General features: G+C 46.6%; 1 protein-coding gene across 13 annotated transcripts in view; it reads left to right on the forward strand.

Moving 5' to 3' along the window:
• The first annotated feature begins 5486 nt into the window (after positions 1 to 5486).
• The window catches only part of SATB1 (SATB homeobox 1), a 1317576-nt gene continuing 1299808 nt past the window's right edge, over positions 5487 to 23254 (forward strand). For 8 of the 13 annotated variants that reach the window (XM_078664008.1, XM_078664010.1, XM_078664001.1 and 5 more), the window contains exon 1: positions 5488 to 5561. The gene's annotated coding sequence lies outside the window, so the exon portion shown is untranslated. Of the gene's footprint in view, positions 5562 to 5621; positions 5685 to 23254 lie in introns of those variants that run through there. The other 5 variants (XM_078664014.1, XM_078664005.1, XM_078664013.1 and 2 more) reach the window with 4 other exon arrangements.

Genomic DNA, 23254 nt, shown 5'->3' on the forward strand with positions numbered 1-23254 from the left:
GTCATTATGTTTTACTGACTAGTCTGACTGGGATCCTGCTACTGTGCTTCTCCCTTAAATTGGACATGGTGAGTACTTAGGTACACTCCAGGTTGGCTACTGGTGTACCCTTGTAAGTCCCTAGTTTATTGTACTAAGTTACCCAGGGCATAGGTACACCAGGGGTCTCCCATGGGCTGCAGCATGTATTATGCCACCCATGGGCGACCACTTAAAGTGTGACTGCAGGCATTCCATTGCAGCCTGTGTAAGCTGGTGCTAGCACCATTTACGACAGATATAAGTTTCCTTCTCCCGGGTTGTAAGTGCATCAGCCATAACGATATATTGAGTGGCCATGTGTCATTACGCGATGGCTGTCTCTTAACTGGCTGTAAATAACCCTGTAGTGTTTGGTATCAAACATGTTGGAATCATACCCCAACACTTTAAACGGTGTTGGAGGTATGATTCCATGCACTGTAAAGCCCCTCCGGGAGGCCCTTAGTGCTCCCGGTACCAGTCTTCTAGACCCGGACAGCAAACTATGGCTGCTGCCGACCAAAGACACAATTCTGCCCTCCTGCTGCTGAGCTAAGCTCGAGCAGGGGAAGGCAGGACATTAGGTTTCCTGTCACAGGGGGGTGTGACAACTTCTCAGACAGAATGTAGTGTGTTGCGAAAGAGTGGGGATGCTTCCCAGAGCCACTAGACTGCTTTGAAGGGCATACTTGGTGCCCTCCTTGTCTACTCCAGTTGGAACCAGTTCAGGCAGCCGCTGGCTCCTGCTCTGGCATGAAACTGGACAAAGGACTACTGCCTAGGCTCTTCTCTGGGACGGACCCCTCAATCGTCCCAGCCCTTTCCTTAGGGTACTTAAGGACTTACCTGTGGGTGTGTCCCTAGAGTCATCGTGGGACAAGATTCTGATCCAAGACCACTTCATCTTCAACCATCTGGGAACTTTGGACTTAGCTGGACTCTGCTTTGGGAACCGAAACTGCAACTGGGAAGAGTCCTGCTGCTCCTAGTCTCGTCGTCTAGCATATCTTATGCAATGTCTGTGCCTGTGCTCCATACAGGTACTTCACAATGCCTGTGGAAATTCAAGACACCAAAAGGAATCTCACTTGGAGTGAAGGAGTCACTCCCCTGCATCTGCAGGCACCGCAACAAAGCTGACTGGTCTGTTATTCCTGAGCTCCTACGGACTCCAAAAGGTTCAGCAACACAGGTGTGGTTCTCCAATTCCCTCAAGGCCTGTACTGTCTTTATAGCAATTTTTAAGCCAGTATCCCTCATCAGAACCACTGGAACAGTACCTGTATGGACCGCGTCGACTTGCCATTGCCAAGGCTTGTTGACTCTCTCCTTCAGAGATCTTCGGGCTCCAAGAAGCTCCAGCCTCAAGCATCTCTTGCAGCCAAGATCTTCACCTGCACTGCATAACTTGCACTGTAAGTCTTCTTCCTTTGGTGAGCTGCTCGAGTTTCTCTTACGACTCCAACACCTCCGGCCTGTGGGTCATCTTGAGCATCTTCTTTGGCTACAATGGGCTCCCCTGCTTGCTCAGGGCCTGCTTTGACTTACCTGCTCGTGGTGAGTCGCTTGGACCTTGTTGGACCCAACACTGCCCCTTTTTTGATGACTACGTTGGTTGCCGTTGCTAAGGCTTGTTGGTGCCCCTGCCGGACACTGACTCCTTGCTCTTGACATCCGACGTGAGACAGCTCGTGGATGGCTCCTGATCTTCCACAGTGTTCCTGGTCCACACAGCTGTAACGTCAAGGGCAACGGAAACTCACCTGCAGCTCCGAGATTGGTGGGCATTCGTCTTCCGTGCCACCTGGTCACTCCTGAGTGGCATAGACTCTGTCCCCTCTGCTTCCAGGTACCTCTCAACTTGAATCCAGCTTTGGGTTCCACCGGACCCTTTTGCCTTCTTCGCCAGTGGCATCTTTTCTGAAGTCCTCCATTGTGGTCTACGGCGGTTTCCAACGTCACTTTGCTTCCCTTGTGTAGGTATCCTGGTTCCTGGGGTATCCACGGGAGGGGTGACTCTCCAACCTTCCATCTCTCATGGGGTGTCTTCAGGGTCCACTGGGAAGGGTCCTTTTTCTTTAAAACTGCAACTGTGACTTACCCATTGACTTGTATTGAGCACACAGTTGTGTTTCCACTCTGCACACATCCTCTGTGGGGTTCCTAGATACTCACCTTGAGTGGTTCCTTAGGTCCCCGACTCTTCTACATCTTCTGGGTCCATTCTCTGACTCTTAGGGCGTGGATCACATTCCACTATTTTTGTATATGGTTTGGTCTTCCCCTGGAGACCACTGTGCATTTGTGCTACCTACGTGTTCTATTATCAAAGTATTGTGTGTATTGTGGTTATATCTCTGGGTAGGAGATATTGCCATGTGTTAGTGAGTGTTTATAATAAATACATCTTTTTTATAACTACCCTGTGTGGTTCATTTTCAGTTAACCTACACCATAAAATTAGGTACTGGTAAAACAAGCTACTTTACACTCCTTCTGGACTAAGCTTGAAGGCTGCTCTCCATAAGTACCACTTAGAGAGCTGTCTATGGTAGTCTAAGGCTACTAAAATTACCCTAAGGGTTGCCTGGATTAGAGCAGGGTGCTACACTTACATAAGCGAGCACCATATACTAAGCCAGCCAGCCTCTTACACACCACCAGACCAGGTAATTAGCTCTCAGGCCAGGAGCCCGCCGTCAGCGCACAGTGCTGGATAGGGCCCTCTTGAGTACCCTCTTCTACCCCACGCACCACAATTGTTACACCACAAAGTGATTGTTAGGAAATCTGAAGTTTACACCGCGTCCCTCCCTCATTGTTTGTCTCTGTACCAATCCTAGCTAAAGGTAAGAAATGAATTTCAGTTAAAGGAAGGAGGAAATCTCTTTTCAGGTTGGGTTGGGGAAAAAGACAGCTCTAAAATTGGTGGTAACGTAATCGGAGGAGTTTTTTCATGGGGGAAAAATATTATCTCCGAAGAGAAAAAGGTGTTAAGAAGTCCATTTGCAGTTGCTCAGCTGATTTTTGCAAGAGCACTTTTACAAGTTCATATTTGATCATTCTGAAAATGGAATTCCCCAAGGTTTTCCAGAAGTATGTCTGGAAATCTGCCACTGTTGCTTGTTTTCAGGCCTATTTCTGAAAACTTTTGTGAACGTTGGAAGTCATAAACCAACACTCAACGTAACAAATATATAAATAGCAGGTTAAAATGGAAACAGTGAGAAAAGTTTAAACTAAACTTTTACAATTCCCCAAACACAAACAACACACAGCAACAAGTATTCCTACAAAATACTTTTGAACAAAACCTAGAAGGGGAACAAATAATCAACCATCTCACAAAAACTCACACACAGAAATGGTGAGCAAGCACATGGGGAGCAGAAAAATAAAATGTCTGGATACATGGTCCCGAACTCCTGCAGCAACCCCAACCCTAATCACAAACAGGCACATGCTGTCGAAAAAACTATATTTGGCATGAACACAAGGCCATCCAAAAGGCTCTAGAATAATAAATCGGTAGCAGACAAGCAGTGAGAATGTGAAGAAATAGATTAAAAATACATCCTAGGCCTAGACGAACCCCAAGAAGTAAAATGCACCACAGTATCAAGATAAAGATGGACAAAACTGATAATGACAAAAGGAAAAAAAGTAAATATTGATAACCCAAGGACTCCACTCTCCAAAACTGTCCTTAATCACTTAATATCACACGGGCTTGTCTGCATCCTACCTAACTTTAAATCCAGGTAATCAGCAACAAGTAAACAAAATGAAAAAAGGAACAAAAACAGAGATCCCTGCCAATATAAACATTTCACTTACTTGATTTACCAAAAAGGTACAGATTCCAACCTCCAATGGTGGACGAGGCAGCAGAGATTGCAGGGAAAGGAAGAATGACCCTTAACCCCAAAAATCCAAACCCAAAATGATCAAGGACTGGACAAAGCACAGGTAAGAGTCTCCAGAACACACAGGAAAAGGAAGTTGATACTGACTGCACTGTAGCCTCACTCTCTGTGGCACATCCGTTGAGTAACCCAACATAAAAGAAATACAAAAATGGATTTTGCACCCAAAATTGATGTGTATGGTCTGCAGGTAGAAAATTAATGAAAAATGACTTTTTCAGTTAAAGAAATGCTGCTCGTGTTCGGGTCACTAGTGCTGATTGCGTTGCTCCCATGCACCTGCAAGAAGATTTTTCTCTCAAAGGACATCTCATTTATGAAAGGCAGAGTAATAGCATAATCTCGGCTATTATGCATGATTTCGTAACATAACATTCCTAAGATTACACCAAATTATGCCAGCATAACGAAAATTATGACCGGACCAAATGTACAGGTGTCAGGGTGCTATACATAGAACAGCTAAATCTACTGAGATGCCAGCAGCTCATACTGCAAATTTTATTACAATTTTTTTCTTAATAAATATATCTATCCTTCTCATACAATGCATGCCCCTAAGAGATCACACAAGTCTCGACCGTTGCAATTTATGCAGGTATGTCAATGGCATAGTTTTGTTTGTCTGAAAATGCATTAGACTGAATGAATAATTTCAAGTAAACTTTTAGTGAAAAATAGGCATGACATGCTGGCTAGATCACAAAATTAGCAGAGGCCTGCGGAGGGTGCACTGGGGCCTAACACAATCAAACAAATTGGGCCCCCATCCCTAGGTTTTATTAAAAAGGCAGTTGCTGCCTAGGATGAAGTGGGTCCATCACACCCCGGGACTCCAGTGCTGCTGCACCTGCTGCACTCTTGATAGCTACAGTCTTGTTAGAGCACTAACTGGGAAAATGAATGAGGCAACAAATTCTACCTCATGTTTCCTTCAAAACTATAAAACGTTTTCAAACATGCTCTATTTACTTCTTTGTCGTGTTTTCATATGCTTTGGTGAATTGCACACCTGTAAAAATGTTTCTTCACTCCATTGCAATATTATGTTACTGAAATCCATTGTTTGCATTCTCCAGTTCTGACAAGCGTCAGTCAAATTTGAAGCATTTGTTAAAATCATATTTTGAACTTTTAAAGTTCTGGAAACAATTTGAACAATCTATTACCAAATAATTCTATAAGAAAGTGAAATCGTGAATTCTCTTCACAGACAGTACGCAGTACATAAATGAAGTTCCTGAAAATGAATTAAATAATAAAGTGACTGGGAGTTTCAATGTGACAAGTGTTCTTCATGCAAAAGAAAGAATGAGCTCTACCTCCAGGACCTAAAAGCTCGTGTCCGCTGAGGAGAAAAGGCGGGAACTGTAAGTACGCCAGGAGACTGGCTCAATAAAGAACGTGCGGTACCACGTGACCAAGCGGCAACTACCAAGCGTGGCGGGTTGGCTCTATGGCGCGCGGAAGGAAGCTGCGACGGACAATCACCGCTGGCGCGCGGGCTGAGCACGTGCGACCGCGCGTGCCGAACAAGCCGTGAAGAAGGCGCACTTCCGGTCCACGAACGAACGCAACCTAACGCGCAGCAGGTTTTGCTCCCGACATTACGAGGTAAACGCCGGCCTATCTAGGCCAGCGAGTGGGAAGTGGGGCCTCGTCGCACCGGGAAAGACCTGACCCTCTCGTACGTCCGTTCCCAGGACTTCAAGGCCCTGACGTGCTGCCCGTGACACGGTTGGTCTCTTACCACACAGTCCCGTACACCAAGGCGCATGCGCACACCCAACACGGTTCACTCTGGCTGGCGCAGTCTGTCTTCATTGGTTTGGCAATCCATACGCACCTTCTCGTGCGCATGCTCCGAAATATATCCTCTAACTGTCACCATGGTCTGCTGTCTTCATCGCTTGTTTAGCCAATAGTGCTTTCCATTTTTTTTTTTTTTTTTTATGTTCAAATCATATTTTATTTTATTAAACAATAACAGAAATGATAACAGAGATGATGGCGGCAAGAAGGCATCAGAAGAATTACAGTCGTGCTTTCCATTTTTTTAAACTATGTACATGGTGGTAAAATTAGAAGCAGCAGTGCATGAATGCAACTAGTAATGCTACCTGGCAGTCTACCGACCTGACCAATATTTTAGTGTCAAGGCCTGTACAAAAATTAGAAAAATCAGCCAAAGCAGGCACCCCATATCGCAAGGGTGGCTCCTCCGTTGGAGCGGCAGAGCGTCGCCCTACTCATTAAAATTCCCCTCATGCGGCAGAGCGTTGCCCCACTGGTTAAAATTCCCCCCATGCTCCAGAATTGAAAAATAAGATGATACAGTTGATTTATTACCATTTAATTTTTTAATAACCCGCGTCCCGAGCCAAGCATCAGGACGGGCTGCTGCTGAGTGGCAGCAGCGAGAAGGTGTGTTGGGCTGGCTGGGTCAGTTTAAAATGCGCATGTTTATTTGGTCATCCCACTTGTGACGGCCAGCCAAATGTGCACATTTTAAACCTCTTCAAACCAGCTGCCTCAAGTGCTCTTAGGAGTGTTGAGAAAGCCCGCTCTAGCCAATCCTGGAGCTTTTCTCATGCTGGTCTGTAGAATGAGAGCAGGTCCAGGGTTGGATAGAGGAGTTGGCTGGGGTTCGCTTGTAAGAGAAAAGGACCCTGGAGCGAGTACATGTAGCAAGGTACGTTAATTTTCTTTTTTAAATGTGCATTTTATTTGTAATGTGTATTAAATTGCCGACATGCTTTACGTTACCATTTAAAAATTAAAGTTTTATCTTCAAAATAGTAATGTAATGCATGTTGGCAATTGAATGTAACATGTATGCTCCACCACCCATTTGCTCACCAGGTAGCAGCCGTCCCTGCCCATATGCCTACTTTTAAACAGTAAATGACTGAATAAAAAACTTTAAATATGTTCAAAAGGGGCTGTTTTGACCCCTCACTGATAATTAAACTACACAAAGATTGAAAGGCCATGTTAAAAGTGATTATGGACAATTTCATATAACTTGCTCCTTAAGAATCATATTCGGGCCTTTGCAGAATGTTGACACGTGAGCAGATAGCTGGTATTTTTCTCTACGAAAGGTGGCAACCCTAAATACAACTTGCTGATGTTTAGCAATTTACACCTGGGTGGAGGGGCCATACATGCAGGGGCCTAGCTTCAGGGGGGTGTTTGAGGTGTTACACCCCCTAATAAATGTATTCTGTAGTAAATAGTTGGGTACAAGTGTTTTCAGTCGGTTATGGTGAGGTGTCTGTCAGATTTCACCTGGGGTATTTTACATGACCACACAGACAAAATTACACACACACTTTCTGTCTTGTTTCTTTTTTGCAGTTCTTAAAAAATGTTGATTAGTTTAAAAAATGTTGTGCTTTAAGTGTTCCTAACAATACAGAGCCTCTCTCTTTCCACTGCCACTTTAAGTCCCCTCATGTCCTGCTTTTCATACATTGCATTTTAACAAGATATACCACATGATTGTTGGGAAATCTGAAGCTTACACCCCCGATCATACTGAGCAAGTTATACCACTGCATACATGACACACTTTTACTTGACAGGCCCATAAGAACATTTCACCCTCTCACGGATCACAACAGTCTTCCAGTGTTAAGTTCTTGCTATGATAGGGCACCGTTTGCATATTGTTACAAACGAGTTGAACACACAGGATTAGCATAAGATAAAATTTTCTGATTGTTGAACTTTTCCATGCGTTTCCTTCCTCCTCAGTTCTTCAGTTTAGGTCTTGCTTATTTGAAAAAAGTCATAGTAATAATGCTGTGACCAGCTGCTGAATGCAAGGTTGTCTAATCTTGATTTTACCTTATGCAACTTCTCCCACCACCCTACACTCCCTGTGCCTTTGTCTCGCTCTTGTGGGTTCTTTGTCATCCCTACTTTCTCCCTTTGTCATGGTTTCCAATCTCCTTTTATTACACCCTTTTCTATTTTCTCTCTCTTGCTCTGGATCAGAGGTTGATATAGAAACGCAAATCCAGCCTTCCAAAGAAATAAGTGCATGAGCCCACCACCTGCAGAAAATGAGCACCGCCTTTTACTGCTACCTTCCCATTTCATACCAGCCAACCCATTCAAATCTTCCTATTCAGTTTTCTCGGATGTTGGTACGTCTTTATAGTGTATTTTCCTAGTATTTTACTGGTTATTATGAATGTAAACAATAGCATTGTGTTGTGTAGCAGTCTGTAAAATGTGAAAAAATCCTCTTAGACTGTCATATGTCCATCATGCATTGTGCACCATAATCCCACTTTCAAATTTACTGCACACAACTCCAGAATGACATGTTTTGCAAGCACATCAGCACTCATAAAGAGCTCTTATATCCTTCTTTCTGGCATTCACATATTTTGTCACACACTGGCCCTTACGTGGATTGTGTCACACATATAATATATCCCCTCACACTCAGCCAAGTGCCCTCTAAGATTGCCTCACAAGAGTTCAGCAAACCAGCACTTTCATAGAGAGAGAGCCAAGCTGGGGTTCTGGGTTGTCCGCTTGAGCGAAAACATGCCTTGAGCCATCAGAAGAATTGTTGGGTAAATCCAGCAATCAGTTTTGTGTGGAAATATGACTTGGTATTAATTGATCCAAGTAGGTAATTTTTTAATATGTTTTAATATATATATATATATATATATATATATATATATATATATATATATATATATATATATATATATATATATATAGTATATATATAGTATATATATAGTATTGGAGTGCTTTACATGAGCATCGGTTACATTACCAAAGACACATTCATTTTTGCTAGGCATTGGGAAATTAAGAGATTTTCTCAGAATCACAGGATGTTGGGCCACATTCTCCCCCACTTTGTTCAGTGATATTAAATGAAATTAAGAGTTTCTATACATGAATTTAGAAAAATTCAAACCCCCCACCATACCTATCATGTTTCTCGTGAGTGAGGCTAAAGCTAGTGAATTTTACCATGTGAGCAGTGATCAATAATGTTATATTCGGTGAAGCATAGTAAACTAAAACTTGTATGTGTGAAACCATTGCAAATGAGAAACAATGAAATAAAGTGGTTTGCCTAGCTTCACATAATTTGGTTAAGTGGGCAAGCGTCCTTTTGAACTTTTGAGCTCTGTTTTCCATGGTGATATGATGTGCTGTTGAGCCACTGATAAGTCCTATCTCCTTGTTACCATCAAAGAAAAAACATTGTGTTTATTTGTGAAGTCCTAATCACTCCAAAGTGTGACTTGTAAAATGCTTAATGTGCCATGTCGAAGAGCTTGTTCTAAAAACAAGCTAGAATGATGAAGTTTCATAGTGGTAAACCACTTAATTGTGTACCTGCTCTGTACGGTGGCCGAGAATGGATGTCCACTGCAGTGCTAAAGAAAACCCTTATGGTGTTAGCACCAGAAGGATTTTCTTTACAAAAAATATTGTGGGGTTGCGATGAATGAGCCTCCCTTGCGTCCTAAGATGATTTGTTTTACTCAGTCTGACGCACAGGTTAAACCTGTCATTGGCACAGGAGGGTGATACATAACAGAAATCCACCCACTAGACAGCAGGGATAATGTTTGTGAGGGTGGGGAGTAGCCCCATGGAAAATTCGGTTCAAGGCATCTGGTCATGCCCCCAACCACTCCCATAGCCCCAACAGTCTTTCCTGCCCCCGAGAGTCAGATTGGGTTAATTACTCCCAATCTGCTGGACTCCAAAAGGGGGGGGAGAAAACCCTCTAGACACCAGCAAATGTTTAAATAAATATGGGTGGTGGTGGCCGTAGCCCCAACATATAGCTGAATTAAGTATAGGGCAATTATTATGTTAGGCGCATGGTCCATCTAAATAGAAAACTTCAGGTCCTTGAGTGTTAAGGCTCACTATAAATTGCTTTACCAGCTGCAATGAAAGAGCTCCTGTGTAGACCAATTTAGAGATTAACAAGCTCCAAGGGTGATGAGCGTACCTTTTGATGAAGCGTTTGTGGATGAGTGTCAGTTGTTCTCTTAAATTCTAATTAACTTACATTTGACACAACAATTAAAAATGACATTCTTTTTTTCTCATTATAGGCTTGAACTGTACAAATATTGTAGTTATATATATTAATGAATCGCCAGATGTATGTTAGCATATTGAGAAAAAAAATCTTTCCTCTTGCTCCTAAATAAATACTGTATAATGTAAACATTATCAAACTATGTTACCTCTTGGGATGACACTAAAAGCGATCAGTGGATTGTTTTAAAGGACAAAAATAGAATTTTGTAGCATCTCGTAACATGGATAAGTATATTTTTTTCATAAATGCTCCCAGCTCATCATAAATGTAACCATGTAAACATCATTTATCAACCCGGGAAGACCTGTAGAGAATTCAAGGCAGTCCAGTTTCCCCAAAGATTTGGCCATTTTGTCCAAATCTCATACCTAAGCAAGTTAAAGAGAGACCATTGGCCACAGGAGTACTCTGAATTCACTAGTCTTTATTATAAAAGGTTTTCATTACACAGGTGTCACTACAGGTGCCATAACCAGAATGGAAGCTATCTTGAATAGTTGAAGTGTCCATTGACATTGTTTATTACCTAGTTCAGTTGACAGAAGTGATGCCAATTATTAAAGACTTTGGATTAGAGATTACCACTGGGTTAATTAATCTGTTGCAAATGTAACGGATATTCCATCACCTATATTATACTTTTCATACAATATAATGCAATTATAGTAAGGTTATGTTATGCAGATTTGTAGAATGCACAATCACCCGGGAAGGCAATCTTGCGCTGAGCAGGTGTGAGACCTAGCAGTACTACTCGAAAAGTCTGGTCTTCAGCTTGTTGCTGAATTCACGCAGTGATGAGGAGGCACTTACATGTAGTGGCAAGTCGTTCCACGCCTTAGGAGGGATGTAGAAGAAGGCTCGACCACTGGATCAGGTTTTCTATTTCTGGGGGGTATGTGCAAGCAGGAGTCCAGACGAGCAGAGGTGTTTTGAAGGTTTGTGAAAGCAGATGTGATTGTTGAGATATGCTAGGCTGATGTTATATAGTGCCTTCATAGTGGGGGTAAGGAGTTTAAAATAGTGTTCATTTGTTTATGGGGAGCCAGTGTAACTCTTTCAGGTGTGGTGTGATGTGGGTGCTTCATGGGATGTTGAGAGTGATTCTGGCCTACGAGTTCTGAATGATCTGCAGCCTTCTGGTGATTTCTTTTGATCCTCGCATAGCGGGTGTTCATGCAGTCCATCTTGCTTGTGACCGGGGTGTGCATGATGTTTTTTCGGATGCTGATTGGGAGCCATTTGAAAATCTTCCTCCACATATTCAGGGTTTGGAAGCATGAGATGGTGACAGTGTTAGTTTGGGCGTTCATGTTGAGTTTTCTGTTGCTGACGATCCTGAGGCTCTTGGTGTGGGTAGGTGTCAGTCCTAGATCCGCTGGCCAGCAGGTGGTTTACAGTGTGAAGTGCTCTTCCCTAAGATCACAATTTTGGTCTTGTTGGAGTTCAGCCTTAGACAGTTATTCTTCATCCAGTGAATGATTTCAGCCATGCAGGCATGGAACTTGAGCCTGGTACTGGGCATCTTGTCTGTGAGCTAGAGATTGAGTTGTGTGTCGTCAGCATAAGAGAGGGCATTGATATTGTGAGAGCGAATGATACTCCTCCATGCTTGGCTGCTGAGCTCCAAGAACGCAATCCCTCCCACCGGCTGACATCAAACGCTTCCAACGATGCTACGTGGCTCACGGCGGCAGCAGCAGGATCCGAAAACCGCCGACCTGCCGTGCACTGTACTTCCTGCATTTTTTTCTTTTTGTTCTTGTTGCCTTTTTGGAGAGTCCCCCCATCCCCACTCCGAGAGCTAACCTTGGTCTCGAGAGGGACTGAAAGGTCCGAAATTGTGGTCCCATTGTACTTCTCCTCCTGCATTTGTTGAAAAGCTCAACCCCCATGCCCTCCCTGGATAGCAAACCTTGGTCCCAGGAGGATTATGAAGGCATGAGACATGAGGGGTCACAGTAGCGTGGGTCTTCGCCTTGCTGGATAGGTGAAAACGCTGGAAGTCATATTCTTTTTATGTGTGGACTCTTAGATCTACCAAGGGATACCAGAGTGGAGCAGAGAGACGGAATGGAGATGTGAGCTGGGAACGGCTGTACTTGTCTAAGGGGGAAGTGGTGACAGAACAGCGCCTTCGGGAGACAGTTGAAAATCCCTGTGGCGGTGGATGGTGGGAAGGTGCAGGGCTGCCAACTGACCCAAGGTAGGTGGGCCCAGCATGGGAGTAGTCGTTGGGTGGGCTCAACCTAAGGGTCGGGGGGAACTTATGCGCCCCAACGTAATGCGACAACAATTCACTAAACAGACTGGCAATCCCACAACAAGCCCTGTTATACCAAAGCAGTGGAAAAAAGTCACAGTGCTGGGTAGTGGGCTTGAGAGTGAAAAAGGTTCTAGCTTGCGTGGGGGTGCCATCCATTACGGAAGTACAGCAGGCTGGCATGGCAGAGTCTGCCCATTCATCTTGTTCAGTAATGTTATTGTTAATGTTAATGTTAAGTTGCATTTGTAAAGCGCTAATCACCAAAGGTCTCTAAATGCTACAGGATGGGTTAGACAATCCAGAGTCCTTTCATGCAGCTGAACTGAACAATAGGGGAGGAAACCTTTTCATTGTTTAAATCTCTTTTATTGAGTAAGTAAACAGAGAAAATATATTAACAACACCCGGCAATAGGCAGAATTAGTCAGGCAAGAATACAGCGCATACATCGTTGGTCCACATCTCTGAGGTACAAAATATACAGTACGCCAATTAGCCACCCAATACAAGGAAAGAAGCACTCGGTAAACCATGATTGAAAGGAGGGGGCCCCTCCCGGCTCAGAAGTACCAGTATCAAAGCAAAAAGGGAGCCCTCTATTGCTCGAGCCTAATATACCTGGGCGATTACATTCGCACCTACTGCAGAACTGTAGAGAGCGTAGTGCCCTGGGTGTGAAAGCTAAGTAAACATTAGTGTATCACCAAGCAGTAAGTACAGCAAGAGGATAAGATCATGGGCAGCAATAACAAGTATATCAAAAGTGTAACAGTACTGAAGGCCATCACTGCAGGTCCCATTGGAGTATAACATGCCACTTAAAACAACATAGGCTCGTCACCATTGTTTAGTAACAAGCTCATCTAGGACTGACAGCTGCTAGATGTACAGAATGCAGCCTGCAACAAGTTACAGGGAAGGAACACCATATTCTTCTAGCCTATGAAAAAAGAAAAGAACGAAGAACAGCCAGGACGAAATGCTAGCCAAAGGATAGATAAGAGAAGAAAAGAAGAGGAGAGAGGAGGTGAAGCTGTGTCCCGTTGGCGAAGACAAACTATGGTAGAGGAGGAACGGTTCCCTGAACAGAGCCTCAGGCACAACCACCCCAAGGAAGGACTATCCACTTTGGCCTAGTTTATTCCTGCGCTTCCCCATAGGATTCTCCCCTGGGGAGCAGAGGGTCATTGAACAGCTGGAGGGCCCATAGGCGGGGAGGGACTGATCGAGCATGTTCCAGTTTAGAGAGATGTAATACCAAGGGTTGCCAGATGCGCTTGAATTTAGCGTCAGTGTGGGCCAGACGATGGGAAAGAAGGTCCATCACCATTACCTGCCATAAACTGGTGAGCCACACTGCGGGGGGTGGTCAAAGCCTTCTTCCAGTGTAACGCTATAACCTGCTTCGCCACGTTAAGCATGTGCAAGATCAGGCGCCAATCCGAGTGTGTCATCGTTTTAAGAGACTTCGGTCAAAGCCTGAGAATCACTACCCCTGGGGTACTCGGAATGGGAAATCCCACTACCTCCCTGATATGGCTCAGCACCTCCTTCCTAAAGAGCGTAACAAGCGGGCAGGGCCACCATATGTGTATAAAGGAACCTGGGGTGGCGTGGCAATGCCAGCACATGGGCATGGAGGCGGAGAACATCTTCTGCAACCTGAGGGGGGTATAATACCAATGGGTTATGATTTTGTAAGCTGTCTCCTGTTGTGTAATGCTTTTAAAAGTGCGATGAATGTCCCGCCATAGTTGTTCCGAGTATTCAAGGGAGGTTTCTTCTTCAAGATCTGTGTGCCAGCATTGTTGGTAGTTATGTGGTGGTAGCTCATGTGAGGGCTGAAGGACCTTGTATGTCCTGGAAATCAAGCCCAGGAAGCCATCAAAAGAGCTGATTATGGATTCAAAGTGGGTAAGATGGCGCGTGGCGCCCTCTGGGTATGAGGGAGTGTGTAACCAATGGCGGATTTGAAAGTATTCCAAGCGCGCTGTGCTGGGGAGGTGAAATTCCTGCCTGCAGCGCTCAAAGGATTTAAAAGACCCTCCTTTGAATAGATCTGCAATTGTACGTCACTCTTCAGCTGCCCATGCTGGAACGGATGTGGGTTGAAGGGCTGGCGGAAAAAACTTGGATTGCGCGCCAAGGGTGTGTTACGGGAGGCAAAGGAGGTGAGGCCACGGACTACTGTCCCGTATATTTAAAACAGTTTGTGTTGGAGTAGCAGTATAGACGCTGCGATGGCACGCTCCCCGCGGCAACCAAGCGAGATCCCAGAGTGGGCGGCAGGCCACCGCTCTGTCCATGTGGAACCAATGCTTCTCGCTTTCGCGAGCTACCCACTCTGAGACATAGCGCAGATGCGATGCCCAATAATACACAAGGAAGTCTGCGCATGCCAGCCCCCCCCCCCCTTGTCTCTTGGCAGCATTAGCAATTTGGTGGAGAATCGTGGCCTCCCTCCACCCCAGACAAATGCGTTGACTTCCCGTTGAAGGCTCAGGGTGTCCGGTTGGGGGGTAGGGGATGAAAGTGCTTGAAAGAGGTAAAGGATCTTGGGGAGAATGTACATCTTGACCGTGTTGAGGGGGTCTAACCATGACATAGGTAGCGATTTCCGTCGCCGAAGGCCAAGGTCATCTCTGACAGAGTTTCTACAAGCAGGTGAATTTGCCTGGGTCCACAAGTCCACAGTAGCTGTGACATTACTGCCCAAGTAGTGAATTGATTGGGAAGCCCACTGAAAGGGGACACCATCCCCAAGTTCTCACGTTGCTGCAGAGAAAGGGTAAGGTTAAGCGCCTGTGACTTTGCAAGGTTGATTTTAAGCCCCAAGATCAGCTCAAATTGAGAGAGTGCATCAAGCAGCCCTGGAAGGGAGCTCACGGGGTTGGTAAGAGTCAAGAGGAGATCTTCAGCGAAAAGAGCGATCTTATGCTCATTCCTCCCAAATGGTAGGCCTTTAATTTCCGCCGATTGGCTGATGGCAATCTACAGGCGCTCTATGGCCAGGGCAAAGAGCAAAGGCGATAAGGGACACCCCTTTCGCGTGCCCCGGTGAATGGAGAAAGGTGGGTTAAGGGGACGGTTAATTCAGATCTGCGCTGATGGAGCCCCATAGGGGGGCATGATACGGGCAATCATGACCGGGCCCAGGCCTATCTTCTGCAACACCGCTTTGAGAAAGGACCAGTCGACCCGGTCGAAAGCCTTCTCGGCATCGAGGGAAATGAGGATAGCCGCGATATGACGGGGTTGGACCTTTTCCACCAAGTGGGCTACTCGCCTAAGATTGTCTGCCCCTTGTTGTTCGTGTATGAAGCCCACATCGTCTGGTTCAATCAGACCAGGTAGATGGGGTGCTAAGCGTTGGGCTAAGATTTTGGTATAGAGTTTACCATCGACATTTAGCAGAGAAATTGGGTGAAATGAAGCACAGGAGGCGGGGTCTTACTCCGGCTTGGGGATAAGAGCTATTTCGGCTCCTGCCATGGTAGATGTGACAGTCAGCGTATCTGCAAAGGAATTGAAGAGTCACAGTCAGCAGCTGTGCCTACAGCTCTGAAAGAAAAAGACGATAGAATGGTAATTCAAGGCCATCAGGACCTGGAGATTTGCCAATAGGAAAACTGTTCAATGCCTTTTGAAGTTCTTCTTCAGTGATGGGTTCTTCCAGGTGCTGCCCATGAGAGAGAGAGCATCCAAGGACAGGAGGCCAAATAGAAGTCTATCCCACCGTTATGGGTGTCGCCTTGTTCATAGATCGCGGAGAAGAAAGAGCTGAATGCTTGTTGCTTGGCTGACTCCGAGGTAGCCCACACCCCTCCCGGAAGCGCAATCTTGGAGATGTGGTTACGGGAAACCTGTAGATGAATACGACTCGCCAACAGGGAGCCCACCTTGTTGCCCCCATCATAAAATTTCTGCTACAGCGTAAGGAGGGAGTATTCCACTATGTTTACTCGAAGAGCCCTAAGTTGGCCCTGGAGCAAGGCCAGCTGCTTCTGAGTCTGTCGAGAGGGTGCATTATGTCCCTGCTTTTCCAGCAGTTTGATATCGCGAGCTAAATTGGTTTCAACCAAGTGGGATTCTCGCGTACGGGCAATGGAGATGGAGGTAAGGACTCCTTGAATGGTGGCCTTGAATACATCCCATAGGACATGCCCATTAGTGTCCAGGAGGTCATTTGTTGCAAAATAGGCTTGGCTCGCCTGACGTATTTTGGCCACGTCGACCTGATCCTACAAGACTTGTGAGAGAAGTCGCCACAGAGGAGCAGAGCGAGGATTTCTGCCCATACCCGTCAAGGTAACCTCCAAGTGGGCATGGCCTGAGATGGAATTATCTGAGATCACGGCAGAGTACAATGAGCAAATGAGAGATATAGACAAAAAAATAATCAATTCGAAAGTGAGAGTGGTGAACATGCGAGTAAAAGGTGAAATCCTTTGTCCCAGGTTGTTTGTATCGCTATGCGTCTATTAGACCCAAGGCTCCAAAATCCTTATTAAGTGCCGCAGATATCGCTCCAGTGCCCTGGAAGGAAGATGTGGTGCGATCTAAGCCGGGGTCCCACACCAAATTAAAATCACCCCCGAGAAGGATGGGGTTAGGTTCCCGGTACAGCAAGTCCTTAAGCAGGGTCCTAATATATGTGTCTTGTGCCTGGTTAGGTGCATAAAAATGGATGAGTAGTCTAAGTTTTAAATAACTCCCCTCCTATTCACGGAGCACCCAAGAAACATGCACAGGGCTCCCCACCTTAAAAAGAATAGCCACCTCTCTGTTTTAGTCGGTGAGGATGCCTAGGACTGCTTGGGGTACCCATGTCTGTGCGTAAGAGATGGGTTACCTGGAGGAAAATGACGTCCGTGAATATGGAGGTAGTGCCACACCTCCCTTCTCTTATTGGGGGCATTGAGACCTTTTACATTGAGGGATGTTAAGTGTTGCCATCATCATATACATATAGAGATACATACAGAGCGCAAGCAAATATGCAAACTGCCACTCCTATCACTCATGGGCCCCGGCCTAAGTGGTATTGGTGTCAGGTGTAGAAGGGGATGGTGAAGTAGACAAATTTCACTTGAGCGAGCAGTAGAGGAACCCCCTCCCCCTCCTATGCCCAGAAGCTCCTACACCGAGAATATAAGATGTCGTAGTGCGCCTGTGCTCTCCCCCCAGGAGGCCAAAGAAAGAAAAAAGAGAGAAAAAGGTACAGAATAAAGAGCAATAAACCGAGCAAGCAAAAGGCCAACAGGGCCAAAGTACACCATTCCAGTCCACGAGCGGCACATAGGCGTACACCAGGGTGTCTCTGAGGTAGTCACTCCTCATGGGGACTAAGGGAATGGTGGGGTGTGCCTGTAAATATATGAGAGTAGCCGCTGCCCATCCCCCAGTGGCTGACCTGCCATACTGTAAACGGGAATTGTGGATCCCCCCCAAGGAGTAAGCTCAGAGTCCCCCGCTCCTATTACAGGAACCAGGCCGTGTATCGCAGCCAGGAAAAGGATACCGGAGGTCCCCACGTCGCCGAGTAAGTTCTAACATGTACGGAATCTCTAGGAGAAGGCAAATGGCTAGAGCACCAGGGTGAAGGATCGCCCAACTCCACCCACGAAAGGCCTAGTCCAAGTCAGGGGGCCTTGGCCCGTTTCTGGATCCAGTGAGGGAGGGAGGCCCTGTCAATGAGCCCCGCTCTTCTGGAGATAGAGAGGCCTCCATGGATTTTAAATGATGGATGATGTCCTGTTTAGCTTGGTGTGACATCTCGCTTGCTATAGAAGTTCTAGTACTAGGAGGACAGACACTCGACCACTCTGGGCGCAGGGGGATCCTGGACTCAGTATCCGCAGAGGTCAGGTGGAAGGCTGATGGTCCAGGGCAAGATGGAGCAATTGGAAAGCCTCCTTGAGTGATCTCAATGATCTGCACTTGCTCTCCCAACGGAAGATCAAGGCAAAAGGATGGCCCCACTGGTACTTGATGTTCAATTCATTGAGTTTGTCAGTTACTTGCTTGAAGTCCCTGCGTCATTGTACGGCGATTGGGGAGAGATCTTGGATGATTTGTATATTAGGGCCCTCGTAGGTCAGATCATTGCTGCTCCGAGACGCTCGAAGGATCGCCTCCTTCTCTGTAAGTAATGCACCCGTGTCAGGATATCAGGGACTAGGTCTGCACTCCCTTGCGGAGTTGCAACATGGTGCACTCTGTCCAGCGTAGGGGGTGAGGCATCATCATCACCCCGGATCGTTTGGAGAAGATCAGCGATGTAGTCAAGATGTCCTGACCCTCCGTGCCCTGTGGAACACCCATGATGCGTATGTTGTTCCGGCGGCTTCTATTTTCCAAATCCTCCTGCTTGATTTGGAGTTCCACATTTTGTTTTTCAAGTGCTGTTACTTAGCGACAGAGCTCCTCCTGATCCTCTGTCTCGAATCAAGGGTTTGTTCGAGATCCTTCACTCTAGTGCCAATTTCGGTTACGTCTTGCTGAATATGTTTAAGGTGAGTTGTGACCTCAGTTTTGAGTGAATTGATTTCATTTTTTATTTCCTGGAGGAAGTTCGACATAAAGGCTTGAGTGATAGGGCTGGCGACTGCGTTTTCTGGAGGGGTTGCCATTGCGGGGGTCTTCTGGCTAGGCGCCGGAGTAGCCTTTGCCCACAGGTCTGTCACTGTTGTGTCCTTGGAAGCTGGCGGTGCAGTGGCTTTCCCCGATTTGGTGCGTGGCATGACTTAGACAGAGGATGCTCCTGTCCCGTGGAGGCGCCTGCTAGCAACCATTTCTGGAGTCACCCTCTGAAGTGTCACCATATACAACAGTGGGGGAGGCTGCCAACCAGGGTCAACTGCAGGCAGGAGAAGTTGTGGCTAGGGCGGATATGATGTAGGTGGGCCGGGGGGGCCCCCTGCAGCACAAAGGGAGCCCTCAAATGTATGGTCTCACCAGCTTAGGCGGCCGGAGATGCTATGGCATGAATCCCCCTCCAGCCAGGGGAAGGCGCTGCTGCCAAGTGTCAAGTTATGGGATCAGCTGGTTGGATCCCAGGCACTGGCTGATTGCACAGCCGATCTCCTCACTTCTGTACTGAGTCCGCCTGCACTTCCTCTCCAGTCCAACCCCTACTGCACCCCTGGCACGACCACGGAGGAGGTCCCCTTGAAGCCTCACTCAGCAGCTCTCTTTGCTTTCTTTGGGGCAACACAAATGGACAGTCTCTGTTGGGGGCTGCAAGCCACAGCACAGTGTTCTCTGCGCAGTCCCTGGCGTGTGGGGGGGAGGGGAGGTGAGATATAGGGGTTGGTGGGCAAGGGGCAAAAATAAACCAATCCAGGCCCTGGAGCGTGAGTTGAAAGGCGGCCCAGATGGAGGCCCTGTCTCACTAAGCGTCCAGGCTCAGGCGAGCCTACTGGATCCTGCTAGGGCCCAAGTAGTGGTGAAGCTCCGCACTTGTTGCTGCCGAGGCGTCCCCGCCAAGTCCAACTGGGTCAGGGTGGAGTGGGAGAGACAGTAAGGCTGGCCCAGTGAGGGTGCCCCTGAAGGGCCGGGGCCGTGGATGCACACCGCTGTCCTGTGAAGCAAGGAGTCCGATGCGCTCTACCCCCAGGAGCTGCACCACCACATACGGGGCAGCACTCCGTGGGGGAGTGGAGATACAGTAGCTAAGATGCAGGGGTCAAATACTCCCTGGACCGCCCCCTAAGCAAGGGCGGAGAGGCGGACCGGTAGGAGTCCCGAGGCCCTCAATCCTCCGGGCTAAGGCAGGGGCGCAGGAACCCACAAGGGCCCCAGAAGCTGAGGAGCTCCGAGCGTGCAGGTGCCAGGGCACCCCCCCCACCAAGTCACCTCAGGCCATGGGGTGGGGGGGGCGGGAGAGGCAGCAGGTAAGTCCCAGCGACGACGCTCCTGGAAGGCCCCGGGCTGTGGTGGCGCTCCGGTGTCCCGCGAGGCGAAGTGTCGATCGCCCTCTTCCCCCAGTGGGTGCTCCTTCACACTCGATCCCCTCGCCATTGCAGCTCCGTTAAGCTTGCGTCGCTACGCCACTCCATGATTCACCTCATCTCCGGACCGCTGGTTCTGCACCGTGGCTGATGGCCGCCTCTGTGGGATGTTTGTTCTCGGGTCCGGGTGCCATGCAGCACGTGGCATGGGCCTCCGCCAGCCGCGCTCTCCGCTGGAGGAGCCCCCTAGGTTGCTCACAGTCAGGTATGGGGGTGTCGGGGCACAGACAGCACCCCAAAGAACACCCCATGCCCCGGCAGCCAGCCGGCCGTGGGGCCCGGGACTCCTCCGGTCTAAAGGCCTCCACAGCGCCCACAGACAAGATGGCAGGCGGGAGAGTCCCTCCACTCTGTCGCAGGCCGAACGCAGCAGCAGAACCCCCGGATTAGGCGTCGGGATTGAACAGGGGACTTGAGTGACGCTGGGGAGGAGGGACTCCGATCGCACATCCCCGAGCTAAAACACTGAAATGCAAGGGGCCTGCGTGTGGAGGACGGAGTTAACGCAGCACACGTGCTACTCCATCGAGGTCTTGGCCAGGAAACCTTTTTAGAGGAAGATGGAGCGGATGGGGGGAATGAGTTATACCAAGAGAGATCTCCTTCAATAATTACCCAGCCCTTCTCCTTCTCAACTGTGGCAGCATCAAATGTAGCTATTGCCCCCTCAGAGAGGTTCGAAGACTACCCTTTGTTAGAAAAATTAATTTGCCCAAAACAGATACAGTGCAGACAGAGACCATCCTGAACCTGCTAGAACTGGCTCAGACTCAGGACAATACGATATCAGCCATACCTGAAGCTGATGGGTTACCAAACGTCAAAGTACTTGTTTGCGTCTCAAGACAGTAAGTGCCGGTCTAGGGCAGGGGTGTGGAATTTAACAAAATATCTACTTGTCCATGACACAGGTTGCTTCATAAATCTACTTGTCCTGTCACAAAATCCACTTGCTCCTTTGGTGCCATGTAGTGCAGCGACAAATTATGGCATCAGTCTTATTATATAAGAGCTCTGATATAGCCTCGCTGATTATGCCAGGGCTCATAGCGTAGTAGTGTTTGAATACTTGCAATCCCCTTAGTTTGCCACGTTTCTACAGATCTACATACTGGGGCTGAAGGTAGTGGTAATCAATAGTTCCAGGGTTAGAATGCCCTAGTGAGTCTGTGCAAACCCACTAACTTGCATGTTTTAAGGATTTCCAAAAACTCTTCTCTAATCTTTTCCCATGCTGAGAAATGTTGGAACTTTACTCCTGACAATGGCAGACATAAACCTTCTTCCAGAGTTGGGAAAAAGTGGTTGGAGGGAAAGTGAACTTACAAACACTCAGATTTTTGCATGAGCAAATCTACACATGCATATTTGTTCAAGCTAAAATGCAGTTCACAAATATTTTCTAGGAGTACTATTTCTTGTCCTACTTCTGTAAATTCTTGGGAATTCATGAAAGACGTATAGCTGCACTTGATGCAAGGACATATACCATGTGTGCATTTTGAGACTTTCTTTAATAATTGGGCCCCTAATTTGGTCTGGCGTTGATCGTGACCTTTTGGGTTCAGTAAAATTCTGTCTCCCTCTCTCTCTGTATTGGCTGGCTTCACTGTGAGGGACAGCATTCTGCTCTTTCACAATGAGCATATCGGCACTCAAAGTAGTTTTGTTCAGTGCCAATAACTACTGTGGCAGTGTGTGCTTTTTGAGACCAAAAAACAATTGTTGCTTTTGCCAATGATTGTTACAATGGTGAGGGCCCGGCAGCTCCCACACCAATAAGGTTTTGCAAAAACCATGCTAAAACAAGTCACACATTGACAAAACAAAAAACTGACCACCAATTTCAGACCTACTGGCTTTTGCCAATGCTTGTTTATTTGTGTTTCCCATAATCTTATTGAAACTGGTTACTCTGAATTTCCATCATGAATATTTTCGGGAAATACTAGCATGCATCAACACATGTTACTAAATGATGCTGCAAAAAAATGGTACCTGAAATTTTACAATAGATTAGCAAAATGTTTTTTTTCCTGCTTTTATTTTTTTTGAACATTTTATTTTGAAAGCAAAGAATCATTTCATTTTCAATCTTTATTTCAGTCGCTTGGACCCTTAAAGATGTACATCAAAGTATTTAAAACATCGCAATACTACATGATTAAAATACAGGATCTTAAAAACTTTCCAATTGACAATATACATAAAAGTGCTAGTGCAAAATTAGAATTAGACTGCTAGAGAGCAAGAAAGACACAGTTAGCATACTTAATAAAATTAGTTGCAATCCATTCAAATATATGATTATCAGTGCAATAGACTTTTAAAGTGCCTGTGCCAGCTCGTTATCAGGGTTCGCAATATAGCGGGTGCGCTTATGCCATATCACAGTCAGAAATTTAGCTACCGCAAATACAATCGGAGGAGATAAGTCCGTCTTGAGTATTCTGAAGGCTGAGATACATTGCCTACAGCCTAAATTTTTAAGAAGGGGAACAAGCAAATACTTTCTAGATTTATGGTACGCATTGCAGAAGAACAGGACATGTATGTCGTTTTCCAGCTGGTATGAACATGCAGGGCATTGCTTGTTGCAGGAGGGCTGAGACCAGGCACTTGTAAATGCTCTTAGAGGGAGGGTACCATACCCCCACTGCAAGAATTGCTTCCTGGTCAGGGCGGGGCAAATTCCATCGAGGACCTGTTCCAGGTAGTAAGCGTCTTTAAATTGGGTGAAGGAATTAGTTAGGGACCCCATCCGTTCATTCCCTAGCAGTTTGTTTAGTTTAAAGGTGTAGTAATCCTTTGTTAAGTCTTTGCGTGAGATCTTACTACAAGCATTTTCTGGGTCTAACCATAATTCAGGTTTTCCCAGACTTGCAAATGACTTTTTAATGTAATTTAGCCAGGGAATTTTCCCAGG

The sequence above is a fragment of the Lissotriton helveticus genome, chromosome 10, assembly GCF_964261635.1.
Source record: "Lissotriton helveticus chromosome 10, aLisHel1.1, whole genome shotgun sequence".
Classification (NCBI taxonomy): domain Eukaryota; kingdom Metazoa; phylum Chordata; class Amphibia; order Caudata; family Salamandridae; genus Lissotriton; species Lissotriton helveticus.